The 18,764-nt window shown below is 34.6% G+C and overlaps 2 long non-coding RNA genes across 6 annotated transcripts in view; one reads left to right on the top strand and one right to left on the bottom strand.

The window, feature by feature from the left end:
• Window positions 1-18,764, top strand: part of LOC114487255 (uncharacterized) — a 364,849-nt gene that overhangs the window by 208,143 nt on the left and 137,942 nt on the right. For all 4 annotated transcript variants that reach the window (XR_008618448.1, XR_008618447.1, XR_008618446.1 and 1 more), the window contains one exon: window positions 16,964-17,030. This is a non-coding gene — a long non-coding RNA (uncharacterized lncRNA). The remainder of the gene's footprint in view (window positions 1-16,963; window positions 17,031-18,764) is intronic.
• The window catches only part of LOC114487257 (uncharacterized), a 35,448-nt gene that overhangs the window by 11,520 nt on the left and 5,164 nt on the right, over window positions 1-18,764 (bottom strand). For both annotated transcript variants that reach the window (XR_008618454.1, XR_008618453.1), the window contains 2 exons: window positions 8,954-9,056; window positions 778-839 (listed from right to left, as the gene is read on the bottom strand). This is a non-coding gene — a long non-coding RNA (uncharacterized lncRNA). The remainder of the gene's footprint in view (window positions 1-777; window positions 840-8,953; window positions 9,057-18,764) is intronic.

Genomic DNA, 18,764 nt, shown 5'->3' with positions numbered 1-18,764 from the left:
AATAATGGCTCATGTCACCCAGCCCTGTTCAAGGACTTTCTAGCTGTCCATGCTCATCAATAGCATCTGTTAAAATTAATTCCACCTGGTACTTTCTACATCCTAGAGATCACTAGACCTGCCCTGCCTCTGAGCAAGGATCTTCTTACCTGACTTAAACTCACCTGAACAATTCAGGCACATGATGCTGACCCCAAGTACCCTAGAAAGAGCCCTGAAATTCAATATGTATAAAGCAAACCTAATTTGATTTGTTAGTAATAGAAAAGGCAACATCATTCTGCATCCTTCATTCTTTGTCAAGAGAAAGCTTGAACTTCCTCTGTTATTGTTTAACAGTAGTTTGATGTTGTGATAAATTTTCATTTTATTTTGTTTATATGAATACCATTAAGAACTGTTGGGGAACATAGCAATAGTTAACAAGTACTACATAGCCACTACTGTGTTAAATGTTTCACAGTCATATTTGGCCTCATCCAAAGAGATAGGTGCTTTAATCTTCATTTTTCAGGAACAGAAACTGAGGTGTAGTTAGATTAAACAAGTTATCATCATGCAGCTAATAAGAATTGGAGTAGTAATTGAATCAAAGACTTTTATCCTTCAAAGTGTGTGTTCTTCTCCACTTTGCTGTATCACCTCAAGAAAGAAGAATTATACTAATTCTGAATCTGCCTAATAGAATTTCTAATAATTTAAGCAAAGCAGCCATACACATTTATACTCTGAGGATAAATCTAATTCAACAAATATTTACTGATGAGAGTTACGTACCAAGTGATTCCTTTTTTTTTCTAAGTTCTTCAAGTATTTTTCCATTTTAGTTATGTGGAGACCTGTTTAGGAAGATAATACTTATTTCCCAAGCAGAAATAAAAGACAATGATTCATCTATTGTCAATGTTAGAATGTTGGGCCTATTAGAAATCTTTAATATTTACATTCTGTTTCTTCTTTCAGGCTTGAGTTTGAATCTGAAGTAACATACTTCTCTTTGAAAAAGACCTTTTAAAGACCGGGATTCCTAGTTGTTAGGAGAAAGTATTTTAAACCATCATTGTTGAAATATTTTGAAACTTAACAAAACACTTAGATTCCATAATAGTGTTAAAATAAAATAAAATGGAGACCAGGCTTGCAAATCCCTCAAGACAAAACCATTTAAGCCATGTTAGCCAAACTAAATCTAACTTATTTCATGAACATAAGTGAAACTTCGGCCATTTCTTATAAATGTTTTCCTCTGATAATCACAAAAGAAACTTAACTCATTTTCCTAAAATGTTGTAAGATAAATCACTTTTAACCAGTCCTCTGCCATCTGCAAACCCCCATTGTAATAACCAATCATTGTAAGGGTTAAACAACTTCCTCATTTTCACTTTATAAGCCATCCTGCAATGTCTGAACTTAATTACAGTTTAGTCTGAAGACTCCTAGTTCATGAACTGTTCTTATAAGCACAATAAACTCTTACTAATACTATTTTACTGATCTGGTTTTAATTTCTACTGTTTCTGAATTTTTGATAGTTTCTGGGGTCAGAAGTGGGAACCAAAGGAGACCTCCCTCAGTGACACTGAGACTTATGTGCAATCATGTGCTGGTACCCGCAGAGCCCATTGCACTCACTGCTTTCTCACCAATCTCAGCCTCCTAGGATAAGTTTCCATTGGATTAAAAAAAAGCTCTGCTTTTTTTGTGTGATTTGAACTTTATAACTTTATTGTGCATACCTGAGTTTTATTTGTTGAAGCTTCTTAGTAAGTCATCCTTCTGTTCATAAGAGAGAACTCAGTATTTCTGGTTTTGGGGATTTATATTTATATCTATACATAGATATATAGATATAGATATGATTGTAGATATATAGATATATATATGATTGTATCATGTGCAAATGAAGAAAATTTCTTTTTCCCTTCTGATTTGGATGCCTTTTATTTCTTTTTTCTTTTCTAATTGCTGTGGCTAGGACTTCCAAACCTGTGTTGAATAAAAGTGGTGAGAGTGGACATCTTTGCCTTTTTCCTGATCTTACAGGAAATGCTTTCAGCTTTTCATCATTGAGTATGATGTTAGCTGTGGGTTTGTCATGTATGACCTTTATTATGTTGAGGTAGGTTCCCTCTATGCCCACTTTCTGGAGAGTTTCTATCATAAATGGGTGTTAAATTTTGTCAAAAGCTTTTTCTGCATCTATTGAGATAATCATATGGTTTTTATCCTTCAGTTCGTTGATGTGGTGTATTAGACTGATTGATTTGCATATATTGACGAATCCTTGTATCCCTGGGATAAATCCCACTGATCATGGTGTATGATCCTTTTAATGTATTGTTGGATTTTGTTTGCTAGTATTTTGTTGAGGATTTTTGCATCTATATTCATCAGTGTTATGGGTCTGTATTTTTCTTTTATTGTGATATTTTTGTCTGGTTATGGTTTCAGGCTGATGCTGGCCTTGTAGAATAAGTTCAGAAGTGTTCCTTCCTCTGCAATTTTTTGTAAGAGTTTCAGAAGGATAGGTGTTAACTCTTCCCTAAATGTCAGGTAGAATTCACCCGTGAAGCCATCTGGTCCTGAACTATTGTTTGTTGGGAAGTTTTTTTGTTTGTTTTTGTTTTCTAATTTTATTACTGATTCAATTTAATTACTGGTAGCTGATCTATTTGTATTTTCTATTTCTTCCTGATTCAGTCTGGGGAGTTAGTACACTTCTAGAAATTTGTCCATTTCTTCTCGGTTGTTGATTTTATTGGCAAATAGTGATTCCTAGTAGTCTCTTATGATTCTTTGTATTTCTGTGGTGTTGATTTTAACTTGTCTTTTTTAATTTCTGATTTTATTGATTTGGGTTCTCTCTCTCTCTGTGTCTCTCTCTTTGATAAGTCTGGCTAAAGGTGCATTAATTTTGTTTATCTCTCCAAAAAACTAGATCATAGTTTCATTGATCTTTTCTATTTTTTTTGTCTCTATTTCATTTATTTCTTTTCTGATCATCATGATTTTTTTTTTGTTTTCATTTGTCTCCAGGTATATTTTTATTTCTTATTTTATTTATTCAGTGATCCATTGGTTGTTTAGTAACATATTGTTTAGCCTCCACATGTTTCTGTTTTATGCATTTTTTTTCTGATTTCTTATTTCATAATGTTGTGGTTAGAAAAGATATCTGATACTATTTCAGTTTTATTAAATTTATGAGACTTGTTTTGTGGCCAGCATGTGATCTATCCTGGAGAGTGCTCCCCACGCATTTAAAAAGAATGTGTATTCTGCTGCTTTTGGATGGAATGTTCTATTTATATCTATTAAGTCCATTTGGTCGAATGTATCATTTAAGGTATGTCCTTATAGATTTTCTGTCGGGATGATGTGTCCATTGATGTAAGAGTTGTGTTAAAGTCCCCTATTGTTATTGTTTTACTGTCAATTTCTCCCTTTATGTCTGTTAATATTTGCTTTATGTATTTAGGTGCTCCTGTGTTGGGTGCGTACCTAGTTACAACTGTTATACCTTCTTCTTGATCTTTTAGTCATTATGTAATGTCTGTTTCCTTTCCCAGGTCAGGGAATTTTTCAATCTTGATTTCTCCACATATGTTTTCTGCCCCTTCTCTCTCTCTTCTCCTTCTGGGATCCCTATAATGCAAATGTTAGTATGCTTGATGTCTCAGAGGTCTCCTAAACTATCCTCATTTCTTTTCTTTTCTTTTTCTGTTCAGTTTCCATTACTATGTCTTCCAGCTCACCAATCTGTTCTTCTTTATCTTCCATCAACTGTTTATTCCTTCTACTGTATTTTGTATTTCAGTTTTTTTATTTTTCAGCTCTGTCTGGTTCTTTTTATCTTCACACTATTTGATAAACTTCTCACTATAATCATCCATTCTTCTCTTGAGTTTTTTGTTCATCTTTATAATCATTACCTTGAACTCTTTATTGGGTAGATTGCCTATCTCCTTTTCACTTAGTTCTTCTGGCATTTTATCATGTTCCTTTTTTTGGAACATGTTCTTCTGTCACCTCATTTTCCTTAATTTGGTGTTTTTATTTCTATGTATCTGGTAGGTTTGGTTATGTTTCCTGATCTTGGAGAAGTGGCCTCTCTTAGGAGATGTCCTATGTGTCCCAGCAGCAGCCTCCCCTCTGGTCACCATTGCTATATGTTCTAAGGGTACTCCCTATGTGGGTGGCATGGGTCCTTCTATTTTGGCAGGCTGACTATTGTGAGCATTGTGGTAGGTATGACTGGCCCCTTGTCTGGTTTACCATGGCTATTTCTAAGTCTTTTATCATTCACAGACAATTATTGTTTTACACTTGATTCTCCTCTGAAAGTGTTTACAATCAACTACCGGCAAAAATGTTTCACCTTCAAGCAGATTCATGGAAAAGTCCCTGACAATTACTCTAAAATACAGGTTTCTATTAACTTTAGCTCAAAATGCTGAATTCAGTAAGAATTTTTAGAATTCTAATGGAAAAATTGATTTATTCATATAACTGTTAATCCCAGATCAGGAAAAACAAGAATTATTGAATAATTCTTGAATTGAATTCAATGAACTGATAAAGAGGTTTATAATTTTTATGACTTTGTTTGTAACATTGCTGGTACTTTGTTTTGTTTTCCAGATTTAAAGAAACTCCTTTTCTCCTTTCTTTTAGGCTGTCTATAACTTACAGCAATTTGATAAAATATACCTATACAAATAAAGATTGAAACACTTATCTTTTTCTCCCTGTTTCCTCTAGAATTCAGAAACAATTATTAAATATTCTTAATTTCATGACAATATAGGTATTTACATAAGTTCATAAATAATCTGTTCTCCTTATAACAGGACACAATTGGGCAAGTCCTTAACTTGGCTTCTCTGCCTAAAGAGACTTTTAAAGTTCTCGTCTGAGGTTTATTATTACTTGAGAATTTTAAATACTGAAGGTTAGCTTTGTGGAGTTAATAAACATCCTTGGATACTACCAAAGCTTTGATTGGAGTATTATATTCAAGAATATACAGATCATCACTGTTATTGCTACATTCATGTAAATAACCAGGCCATATTTAATGCAGCCAGACTTATTTTATAGACAAATTAGTCTCACTGTAATTATCTTTGATAAAAATACCTTTACAAAATGTAGACAAAAATATATAAATATAGACAAAAATTGTTTTAATAGAAAACTATAGTATACCTGTTATCAGATTCTAGTCCTATTAATTGTCTTTGAGGTATTGTTGTCTACCTGTCAACTTCAGAGAAATCATCATAACAGATCATGTATGGACAACCTTCATGCTTGCTGCTGTATGGGACACTCAAGAGAGTTCACCAGAACATCCAATGACACCATCAAAGACAGTCAAACTGCAAATCTGGAAGCTCCTTCAGATTGAAACTGCCACTGCCTTTCACCATCTAAAATGCTTTGAACTCAAATTCAGACATTTTCTCAATTGGCACCTCTCCAAACTCAGACACTGAGTTTATATTTTGCTCCAACTATTAACCTTTGTTTTTTTTTGGTTTCCATAGAAATTCTTCTTAGTAAATTACCTGATGGCTCAAATCATATAGAGGCCTAATTTAGGTGGAAGCCCACCGGCAACACCACCTCCTGAAATAAAACATCCTCATGTCATCCTTCCCTAAGTAATCATGAGGATATGTGATTGCTAATACATCATGTTGTGCTATGTAAATAACTCAGAAAAAAATGGAAACCCAATTGCATGTTATCCCCCCAAATGTAGAAATGTGTAACTTTAATACGATTATAACTCATTTGATTTATTTAAATCTTGGCTCCTGGGAATGTGCTCTGGGTTATTTTAAATCCTTGGCTATTATCCTCCTCATAGTCATCGTATTAACAACCTCCCTAGTGCATTGTATCCTCTCAAGGCTTTTAAATGCCTTTCAGCAGCCACTCACATCTCAAATGGTATTCATCAGGATTAGACAAGTCAAAGGACTCACTGAACCAACCACATGTATCTGTGATGATGATGTATCTGTTGGTAGCAGTGGCTACATGACCATTCGTCTCAATGACTATGTCGATAGTGGTATCTGAGAGTAACACTATACTAGTTGGTCATATAGTCAGCTTTAAGAGAGAGTGACCAAAAGGGAGGAGTTGTTAAAATAAAATAAAATGGAAACCAGGCTTGAAAATCCCCCAAGAAGGTAAAATCGTTTAAGACACATAAACAAAACTAAATCTAGCTTACTTCATGAACATAAGCAAAACTTAACTTTTTTTATTTCTTGGCTATGTATTCATCTCATAATCATAAAAGAAACCTAACTCATCTTTCTAAGATGATATAAGATCTGCACTTTTAACCAATCCTCTACCATCTGAAAATCCTCATTGTAATAACAAATCACTGTAAGGTTTAAACAACGTCCTTATTTTCATTTTATAAGCCATCCTGCAGTGTCATGTCCCTGAGCGTCATTCCACTGTTGGTTTGAAAGTTACCAGTTTGTGAACTGTTCTTATGTGCCTAATAAACTCTTACTAACACTATTTTACTTATCTGGTTTTAATTTTTACAGTTTCTGGATTTTTGATAATACTTATGTTATAACATATTTTACTTGAATGTCTTCTAACCATTAGCTACATTAAAAGTCCCTTTTTCCATTGAGATGTAATTAAATTGTTTTTGAGTTTTTCTACTCCAGCTTTTGAATTTTCTGCAATCTCCCTGTAGTTTTTCTCAATTTCTGAAATATGATAAATGATATTTATGAGAAGAATCAGAGGAAGAATAAGTAAAGTTAATAAGCAGGAGAACAAAGGCAGAAGGAAGAGAAAATTTCCCAGGAAACAAAAGAAATTTTTTAAAAAGGGAAAGAGGGAGTAAAGAAGAAACAAAGTAAAGCTAGAGTTCCAAGCAAATGACACATTAGGGACAGCTTACAAAAAACCCCTTCTTGCCTTTGCTAGCATATTTTTGTGCACAGATGAACATTTGGAGGTTGATCAGTGGACACTTCATTTTTGCTTGTTCTTTCTATGGACCAGGTAAATGGGGCGTGGCCCACTGGTACTTGATAACATTGGTAGTACAGGATCTCCTCCTTCAAAAAGCTCTGCTAGGGCTTTTCTCTACTTGAGGTGCTCATGAGCCAACCCAGAGGATGGTGTAGAGGAAAATTATGAACACCTCTCTGCTATTTGGGAACCTGAATGCAATCATTCACTTATGCATTCCCTCAATCATAATTACTCATTCAAGTAAGTGTTTATTGAAACTAAAGGCTCTGTGCTGAACACTACAGGAAATAAAAGGAAAGTTACACACAGGATCTTGCCTAAATTCTTTCATATTAAATGCTGGGGCGTCCCACAAGATCTTCAACCTCAATGTATACAAAACTAAGCTCAGCATGCTCTTCATATCACATTTGCATCACTAACCACCCAGCTCTTCCACCTACAACCAAATCTATTCTTCCACTAATATCTCCTATATTTGTTATTGATAAAAACCATCCAAACTAGAAACCTCAAGTCTTTCTCTGTTCTTTCAGCTTCCTCATCCTATTCTCTAATCAGTCATCAAGGACCTTCAACTCTTCCCTGATTACACCTCCTTTTCTCTACCTCCTTTTTATCTCTCACTTGGACTTAACTGAGATAGGCTTCTGTCCAAATTTTCCATCAGTCCCTTTTTATTATCCCTTTTATGTGCACTATAGTCTGAATGCTGCCCCTAAAATACAAATAGTATATTACTTTCTTACTAAAAGTTTTGCAATTACTCCTCATTGCCAAACAGGGAATAAAGCTCCTTAAATTATAGAGAAATAACCTTCATATCTATTCTATTAGCTCTCTATGTATCTAATCTTTCTAGTTTCATCTTACATGTTCTTTTCCATGAGCACTTGGTTTGTTCTATGTTCTATTTTTCTTGAAATATTTCTTAGGAGGCTTTTTTTTTTAAACTTCATTTTATAGAACATAGAAAACTATTGATTTATTTTAGTAAGAAAGAGATAAGATCAGGATATGATTTATAAGGATAAATGTAGTAACAGTTTGAACAATGAAAAGAAGAAGGGGGGGACTGGCTATAGTAGGTGGTTACTGCAATGGTGATGAGGATGTGAGCCTGGGTAGTAGAATAGGAAAGAAGATGCAATGAGATAATGTGTGAGATAAGATTGCATATGAATATACATGAGCTGTTATCATTCATCTTATCAGCCTGGTTTCTAGGCATTCCACAACGGACAACTGAAGGAATAGAAAGAACAAAGAGTTTTAGATTTTTCTTAAAAGTCAATGTGAGGAATTCAGTAGAGAAGTGAAAAGTAAATATGCAGAAGACCACAGTACAAATAAATCAGAACCACTGATATTTAACATAAGAGTTGTATAAAAATATTACTAAAACACTGGTGTATCTTTTGATCACTATGTATTTAAGCCATCTCCTGATTTAATAGTACAGTATTAATTTGTTAACAAACATTTTATAAAACTTTTAAGAGTGAGTAACATCTAAAGTAAAGGGTCACTTTTGTGGGGGTTTTTTTGGTCCTTTTTCCTTTGAAGCTATGTGTTATGCTCAGTGCTGTATGGAGCCCTGCAGAAAAAAATAAACAGAGATAATCCCTACCCTCAAAGGAAATTACAAACTTGTTGACGGTTTATAACAAGCAAAACAAAAAATCTAAAATTTAGTCAATTAAATAGAAATTTAGGTCCTAAACACTTTCCTCGGAAATGTGTATAACCAAAGCATGAAAAAAGGAATATTTAATTTGCTTTGCTTAATTTATTGGTTACCTACTAGAAGAAATGGCGCCCAAACACGAAACGAAAAGAAAGTATTCATGGGAAATATTCAACATGCAAAACATGCTTGCCAAGAAACCAAACAACCCACACATAGCCAATAAAAGTGAAGTCTTACTTCATACTCTAAATGTTCCAGACTGAAACTGTGTCAGCGAGAGAACATTTCACAGCTGTAGGACCTCTTCTTCGAGAGATTTTTTCCTGCCAGTCTCGAAATTCTGCAACACAAATCATTACTTGGAGAATCACACCCAAACTTCTTAAATAATGAAGGAAATGAAGAGGAATGTTGTTATTTTAAATTTTCAGGGAAGAGGAGTCTCTGTTGGGCATACAACTACTTTGCAGCCCTTCGAGTTGTATAAAGATCACCTTCAGAGCTGTGGACAGGGTTCATGCAGTCTAGGAAGATTAAAACCCAAGAGATCTTTGAGCTAGAACCCTAGCAAGGATAGATAACTCTGTAAAGTTTGGCTTTGAAATCTTTAGTCTAAATAACTGTCATTAAAAAATCAGAATATTTTAAAGTGCTGTGCCATAAACTATAGATATGGAATTTTTGCAGTTCTATAAAATTTAGTTTTTCTGTTTTTGTTTGTTTCCTCATATATAGCATAATCAGAACCATCACATACTAACTTGAGGATGAACGACTAATGTCATTTAATGCAATTTTGACAGTAGTTTCTATTCTGCTTTGTCGTTTGATGATGATTAAATGTTTTTACTTCTCTCTCCTGTTTAAAATGTTTCCCGAGGTGGGCCTAAAGAGAGAGAAGTATGGAGTAAAGAAGCATTTATAGGGAAATAAATTTTTATGAAGAGTCATAGAGATTTAAATTTAGAGAGAAGGCATATTCATGTTGAAATTTCCAAAATGAATTTTGCCACTGGGTAAAATGTTCATAATAAAATGTGCCCTGGATGCACTTGAGTGTGGGCTGGGTCTAGTGACTTGCATCTTATCAATAGAGTATAGGAAAGGAAAAAAAAAAAGAGACTTTACAGTGCAGAAATCTAGCAGACACCACTTTAAGCAAATCATAAAGGTTAACATCATCAGTAGTAATTCATGCTGATATCATGTACCCCTTGATATGATGTGATGAGAAGTCAGCTCATCTTGTATTCTTAGCCTAATCATGAGAAAAACATCACACCGCCTAAATTGAAGGATATTCTACAGAATAACCACTACTCCTCAAAATTGCTACGGTCATGAAAAGCAAAGGAGGACAGATTGGAGGAGACTAGGAGACCAGATGACAATGCAATGTGGCATTCTGGATCAGATCCTGGAACAGGAAAAGGACTTTCATGGAAAAACTGGTAGAACCTGAATGAAATCTGAAGTTGAGTCAAAAGTAATGTACCAATGTTATTCTTAGTTTTGACAAATGAATTATTCTTAAGTAAGATGATAACCTTAGGGAAAACTAGGTTAAGGGTATATGGAAACTCTCTGTACTGTCTTTGCAACGTTTCTGTAAATCCAAAATTATCCCCAAATAAAACATTTGTTAAACACACACATATATACACACCCCACAATCAAGAGTTAATTACAATTTTAAAAAGAGTAAGAAAGAGTAATTACAGCAATAGTACCCTTTTTTTCATGGACACACAAAATACTATTTTACTAGTTTCTTGATATTTAAACCTAGGCTTGGTGTTTTAAGTCTAGGCTCTGAGATTTTAGCTGCATTAAAAATTTAAGCAGTCCAAATGAGACTTTTATTTACCTTATATATGCAGAAGAACAATGGTAATGACTCATGAAGGTAATATTACTCAGTTTTTCTTCCAAGTGTTATTTATTGAATACTGGCAGGACATAAGGAACTCTTTAAAGCATTACATTTATACATAGAGGTGCTGATACCTAGAAAATTTATTATCAGACCTGGAACCAGAGTACTGTCCTTCTGAGTCCTGGGCTCTAATTCTTTCAACCACACCTTGGAGCCTGCTAGACATCTCCCACAATTCCAAGGGGCGTGTGAGATATTGCGTGGGAAAAACATTTTTCTCAGTGAAATTTTGAGACGGCAGTCAGAGGGCAGCTTCTATACCAAAATCCTATTAAATGGTCAGAGATTGTGGAAATTTTTCCATCCTGATTTGTAGAACTCAATGTCTGCATCTTTGATGGGGATTTTGATTATCCTTTTTACCACTTTACCTAGGGTAATTGCTGGGATGATCAGAGTTGTGAATTAGTATAATAACAAAATTGCTTGCAACGTTCTTTTTCAGGTTGATGTAGAAAGCTTCTGAGATGGCATCTAATGATCTTCATATAATCCTTCTGTGTGATACCCAAGCAATTAGAGCAGGCTTGATTTAGTGACTTGCTTCCAGTGAATAGAATACAGCAGAAGTGAGGGGCTGTCACTTCCAAGATTGGGTTTAAAAGATTGTGGCTTTCATCTTGTGGGTGCTTGAGCTCTCTCATTCTCACTGGAATCACTCAGAGCTGGGGGAAATTCACCTGCAAGTCATGAGGTAGCCCTGTGGAAAGACCCACCTGGTGAGGGCCCAAGGCCTGCAACAATGACATGAGTGAATTTGAAAGGGGGTCTTCTTTGATACCTCCCTACCCAACTTAGTTGTGACTGCAGGCCATGAGAAAGCTTGAGGCATAGCTGTCTAGCTAAGCTATTCCTGAATTTCTGATCTGCTGAAACTGTGAGATAATAAATGTCTGTTATTTTTTTAAATTTATTTTTTATTGAAGTATAGTTGATTAACAATGTCATGTTAGTTTCAGGTGTACAGCAGAGTGATTCTGTTATATATGTGTATATATATATATATATATATATATATACACATATATAACAGAATATATATATATATATTCTTTTTCAGATTCTTTTCCATTATAGGTTATTACAAAATACTGAGTAGAGTTCCCTGTGCTATATAGTAGGTCCTTGTTGACTATCTATTTTATATATAGTAGTGTGTATATGTCACTCCCAAATTCCTAATTTATCCCTCTCCCCAGTTTCCCTTTTGGTAACCATAAGTTTGTTTTCTATGTCTGTGAGTCTCTTTCTGTTTTGTAAATAAGTTCATTGGACCTAGGGATTATCATACTAAGTGAAGTAAGTCAGACAGAGAAAGACAAATATCATAGGATACCATTTATATGTGGAATCTAATGTTTTGATGAGATGAAAACATGTTTTATACCTAAAACTTTTTCTTGAAAAATTTAGTAACTCACCTGCCTTATATTCATTTAAAAATATCAAAGGACAACACATAAGTATCTCCATTTATAAGAAAACCAGATTAGCACCTTAATTGGCACAGCAGCTCATGTGATACTTTGAAAAATGCCTGTTCTTTTTGTTTTCTCTATTATGATTAAATCGTTTTTGTGCACATTCAAAAATTTTTTATATTATTTCTTATTTTGTATTTCACATTTCTAACTCTTGGGTTTAAGGCCGGATAAAATGTCTCAGTACTATTTACATGTCATCTACCTATTTATTTATCAATCTATAAATATATACAAATATAAATATGTACATACGTATTTATCTATCTATAAATATACTTGCATATGTATACATGTATAGTATGCAAGTAAGTGTATGCATATACATATATTTACTTCTTCATTGCCTTTGTGATTGTAACACATTAAAATTAACCAAAAAAATCAAGCTGAATCTTTTATTACTATGATTCTAAGTCAGACTCACGTATCAGAATCTTCTGGAAACTTTGTTAAATGATACATATTCAGTGTGGAGAAGATGGGTATGTGACCTTGAACAAATCTTCCCAGATAATCCCACTGTTCAATCTCAAGTAGATGAATGTGGCTCTAAAGGAATTTTCTGTTTCCTCTGAAATCAGAGATTTGTATGAATTTGTTTTCTTGAATTCAGAAAATACACCCTGGGGGTTATTATTATGGAACAGTTGTGATGGGATGTACTGGAGACACTGAACATAGATTCTGCACTCATCTAACTCACAGAGTGATGGACGGGATAGAGAGAAAGCAACTTACCTACAGTTTTGTGCTTTATGTATAGCATCTTTCAACTTATGGTCCAAAAGAATAGTGACTCAGGTCTGCCTACCCTGACAGTTGGCACGAGCAGGGAAGTATGAACATTTTAGTCCCTGTCACCACATTTTGGCTAGATTACTGTCTTAGTCAATTCGGGTGGCTATAACAAAATATCACAAACTGGGTAGCTTACAACAGAACAATAGAAATTTATTTTGCACAGTTTGGGAGGCTGGAAGGCCAACATCAAGGTGCCAACATGGTAGGTTTCTGGTGAAGGCCATCTCTCTGGTTGCAGACCGCTGACTTCTTGCTGTGTCCTCACATGGTTAAGGGGCATGCGATCTCTCTGGAACCTTTTCTATAAAGGCACTAATCCCATTCATGAGGGCTCCACCTTCATGACCTAATCACCCCCAAAGGCCCCACCTACTAACACCATCACCTTGCACGTGAGAATTCCAACATATGAATTTGGGGAAGACACAGACATTTAGACCAAAGCAAGTTCTATGATATTCTCTGGTTTGCCTTTCATGTTGAGATGTTGGCCATTATTAATTCTGTTATGGTCAACAGGTACAAAAGCAAGGAGAGTTTTTTTTGTGTGTGTGGTATGCGGGCCTCCCTCTGCTGCGGCCTCTCCCGTTGCGGAGCACAGGCTCCGGACGCGCAGGCCCAGCGGCCATGGCTCACGGGCCCAGCCGCTCCACGGCACGTGGGATCCTCCCGGACCGGGGCGCGAACCCGGTTCCCCTGCATCGGCAGGCGGACGCGCAACCACTGCGCCACCAGGGAAGCCCGCAAGGAGAGTTTTAAGAAGAGGCATTATGATGACAATGGAAACAAAAATGAGCTCATTGGAAGTGCAAAGTTATTTGAGTATAGGAAAAATTCAGAAGGACTAACACACACAAAAAATCATTGAACATGTGTTGCATGTTATCTATGCAGTCAATAATTCCTTATCTCAAAAAAAAGATAAGGAATGGTTACAGGTGAAATAAAAAAATATTCATTTAAAAATATTCACTGTGGTTAGAAAGATCAGCATCAATATGGAATGCCTATTGACCTGATACTATCTCAAGAGAGGATAAGACTTTGAGAAGGTAGAGATGAAAGAACTGATGATGAAATTTTTTTTTCTGGAAAAATAGAATGATTCACAAGCTCAAAGCCAGTTGTGTTTTCTATATATCATCAAATTATGTGGTGGTGCCTATTACCTGCTGAGGAAGAGACCTGCTGTATACTTCATCAAGAGAGGCATTACCCGCATCAACAGATTTTCATATGGCTGCAATAGCTTATTTTGAGAAAAACTATGGCCAAAGATGCTATCAGCAGAAGGAGAAGAGTGTGCCTTGTTTCAAAGCTTCAGAGGACTAAAATAAGTACACACTCACGTCCTGGAGATGCAACTGGAGGCTGTAAACCCAAATCCCTTTCAGACACTGTAGGCTTAAACACAAAGGTCTGTTGGAAGCCCTGCTTTGTGAAGGAGGGTAGGCACAAGTTTCAGAGAAATATAGTTTGGAGAAAACAAGACTAATCTTTAGACTACTCTCCCATTGGGAGGTATTAAGAGTCCCACTGAAACCCCCATCTTGTAGCTCAGACCCCAGCATGACCAGTGGTCTCTTCTTGAACACTTTGTCCGAGATTCAGCTCCCCAAGCCTCTCCTGATGGCTCTGCATCCTTGTAGCTAAACTCTGACCTGCACTTGATAAATTCCGTTATCTGTTGCACTTCACCTTGTCTTCTAGTTTTGGGGTGTTTCCTAATTCTTGAATCACAGATCCCTTAACAACGCCTTTAAAACTAATGGAATATGTTTGAGGAGGGTGAACCTAATGGTCTCTATTCTCCATTGGATCATAAAATGTCCACTAGATAAAAGTACACTATGCATAGTTGAAGTCATGGTTTCTATGAGTCATTAATGTGTTGTAAAAAGCAGTAATTTCTCATATCATATACAGTGAAGGCTTATCACATATGATCTAAGGATATTATGTAAACAATATAGTGTTTGTGTTACAAAAAGATATAATGGTATGGATGTAATAATCTCGATGAACATACAATCTAGCTGTAGTCATGTGTACATTATTTATAAGAGTAGGAAACATGAAGATAAAATGCAAAAGCCATAGAGTAAGCCTTTTAACTCACAAACAGATGTGACATTGTTTAATCTACAAGTAGCTTGGAAAGAGTGGGTGGGTGTTTATCATATTTCTTTTAAAGTTTCCAGCCCAAGTTGTAAGGGGCTATGTAAACCTTCTACATTTTTGTCAGTAAAAATTATTTCATCTCTTGCTAAAATTCAGTCAGTTCGAGGGTGAAAAAAAGCAGCTGTTAATACCATGTAACTTTGCTTACTCAGTGGTTGAGAATACAGCATAGTGAAGGGCCCCTGCTGTGATGCAGGAAAGGCCCAATACTTGAACATGAACTAGCACAAGTATTTGTGATGACTAATGCACTTTTACTCATTTACTATCCTAAAGTAAAAGTGACTTACACTAAATTACCCACATCAACCATCTTTAGCCAACCAAGTTTGAGCCTTACTGAAATTTCAAGGAAGAGTAATAAATACCAAAGGTTTGGTCAACAACTCTTATGGAGGAAAGAACATCAACAGGATTTGTTGAATGAGGGAAAAACCAAGTTGTGGTAGATGTGTTATAACTTTCATCACTTCCTACAATTCCTACATTCCTGTAGTCCCTCCTGTGAACTGTAGCCTCCTTGGTCTCCTCAGCTCAGGGAGTCTGTATGGTTCTAAAGATGTTCCCCCACTTTGTGTTGTACCCTGGAAACTCTTCCAAGACCCTATGTGGGGCAACCCTACCCCTCACCTGCTTCCGTTCCCTTCTCTCAGGGATCACTATTCTTCACTGCCTCATGCTTAATGTGTTCAGAATTGTTATGTCCTATATTTTGATTGTTTTTTGGTTGATTCAGTTAGGAGGGTAAATCCAACCCCTCTTTATGTTGGTCAGAAGTGAGAGTCTTGGTTTCTTTGAGTTCAACAGTTGGATTCCTCTGGTTTGCACTAGTTTTCAGTCAGCTGCCAGTAATGATCCATTTTGAAGTTTTATGTTTGGAATGAAGTAGAGGTTGAGGTTAATTTTCTTGTTCTATAGATAATCCAGTTGTTCAGCACCATTTGTTAGAAAGTAAAATACTGCATGGTTTCACTTATATGTGGAAACTGAAAAAAAATTTTATAGCCACACTCATAGAAGTAGAAAGTAGAAAAGTAGTTGCCATGAGTTGGAGAGTGGGGATGATGGGGGAGGTTGATAAAAGGTTACAGGTCTTTCAGTTAGTAGATGAATAAGGTCTGAGTATCCAATGTATCACATGGTGACTGTAGTTGTTAACAGTCTATTGTATAATTGAAATTTGCTAAGAGAGCAGAACTTAAATGTTCTCACCAAGAAAAAAAAAGGTAAATATGCAAGGTAATGGATGTATTAATTAACTAAATGGGGGAATCCTTTCACAATGTATACATATACTAAATCATCACGTTGTACACTTTAAACATCTTACAATTTTATTTGTCAATTATATTTCAGTGAAGCTGGAAAAAAAAAGATTTTTTCCCATTGAATTACTTGGCACCTTGGTTGAAGGTCAATTGACCAAACATATGTGGGTTTTGTTTTACAGTTTTTAATGTAGAAGTATTATACATATTTCATTAGATTTATTCTTAGACATTTGAGGGTTTTGATACTATAATGAGTAGTATTTTAAAAACTTCATTTCCATTTGTTTGTTGTTAGCATGTAAAAGTACAATTCAATTAGTCATACTTTAGTAGTTACACTGATTTCTCTACACATATAATCATGTCATCAGTGAATAATGAGTTTAACTTCTTCCCGTGTCATAGTTTTTCCTTCCATTTATTTATTTTTCATGGACAAGAATAGAGAATCCTTATCTTGTCTCAGTTTTAGAGGAAAACTATTTAATGCTTCACCATTGCATTGAATATGATGTTAGCTGTACGGCTTTTTATAGATAACATATGTCTGATTGAAGTTCCATTCTCTTCCTAGGTTGTTAAAAGTTTTCATCAGAGCTGAGTGTTGAATTTTGTCATATACTTTTTCTGCATCTATTAAGGTAATCTTATTATCTATCTGTTATCTATTAAGATAATTCTAAATTCTCTTTTATCTGTGTAAAGTAGTAATTTATACTGATTGAATTTTCATTGTTAGACCTGTCTTGAATTCATGTGATATACCTCACTTGATCATGAAGTATTGTTCTTTTTATTTGTTGCTGGATTTGATGTGCTAATATTTTGTTAGAATTTTGCATTTGTTTATGAGGAATTAGTCTATAGTTCTTCTTCTGGTGACTTTTGGTATCAGAGTAATACTAATGTTCTAAAATGAATTGGGAAGTATTCCTTTCTATTCTTTTTTTGTGGAGGAGTTTAAGTAGGATTTGTATTATTTCTTTCTTAAATGTGTGATAAAATTTATCAGTGAATACTTCTGGGCCTAGAGTGTGCGTTGTGGGAAAGTTTGTAATTATACATTTAATCCCTTTAGTAGTTATAGGTTTCTTTAAGTTAAAAAAAATTTGTATTAGGTGTGATAATTTGTGTCTTTAAAGGAATTTGTATATTTTATCTAAGATGTCAAATGATATCTAAGATGTCAAATATATCTACTAGAATCTGTAGCAGTAATCCTTGATTTCTTGAGATCGACAGTTTGTGTTGCCTGTACTATTTTTCTTGGTCAGTCTAGAGATTAGTTAATTATATTAGCCTTTTCAATAAAGTAACCTTTGTTTTTGTTAATTTCCTCTGTTATTTATATGTTTTCTATTTCATTACTTTCTTTTCATGTTTTTGTTATTTCCTTTCTTCTAATTTGCTCCTCTTTTCCTAAATTCGTAATTGGAAACTTATTTTGCTGACCTCACACATTTTTCTTTTCTTTAATGACTATTTTATAAAGCTATAAATTGCCCTCTAAGCACTACTTTAACTGAATTTGACATATTTTGATATGTTTTGTTTCCATTCTTTTAGTTCAAGTATTGTGTGTTAGTTCAAATAATTTTCTAATTTTCTTAAATTTCTTTGATACATAGATTGTTTAATGTATATGGCTTAATTTTTAAATATTTTGGAGAGTTTCCAAATCAAGATGACTTGTTATTTATTTCTAATTTAATGTTACCGTGGCTGAAGAATATACTCTGTATAATTTCAGCCTTTTTATATTTGAGCTTTATTTTATGGCCCAGCATATGATCTAATATCAATATTCCATGTGCACCTAAAAATAATGTGTATTGAGTGTAATATTCTATAAGCATCATTTAGTTCAAGTTGGTGTTTAGTATTGTTCAAATCTTCTATTAAGTGCATGGGCCTTTAGAATTGTTATGTCTTCTTGATGGGTTTGTTCTTTTATCATTTTGGAATATTCCTCTTTATCTTTATCTTTGCTTATCTTTTCTTTGTCTTTAAGTCTTCTTTGACTAATAACAATAAAGCCATACCAGATTTATTATATTTAGTGTTTGCATGTACAGCTTTTTCTACACCTTTACTTTCAACCGTTTAGTCTGTCTTTATAATTACCATATGTTTCTTGTAAATAGCATTTATTGGGCTTTACTTTTTCATCTAGTCTGACAAATATTGATATTGTAGTGTTTAAATATATAAACTGCTATTTGTTTTCTACTTATCCATTATTTAATTTGTTCCTCCTTTCTTACCTTTTTTTGGGTGAATCAAGTATTTTTCATGTTGAATTTTATCCTCTTTTAGCTTTTTGTGTATACCTCTTTTTGTGTGTGTGTGTGTGTGTGTGTGTGTGTGTGCACTTA

This window comes from Physeter macrocephalus, chromosome 11 (genome assembly GCF_002837175.3).
Source record: "Physeter macrocephalus isolate SW-GA chromosome 11, ASM283717v5, whole genome shotgun sequence".
In the NCBI taxonomy this organism is placed as follows: domain Eukaryota; kingdom Metazoa; phylum Chordata; class Mammalia; order Artiodactyla; family Physeteridae; genus Physeter; species Physeter macrocephalus.
The sequence above is the reverse complement of the archived record's forward strand: the minus strand, read 5'-3'. Positions and strand labels throughout refer to the sequence as shown.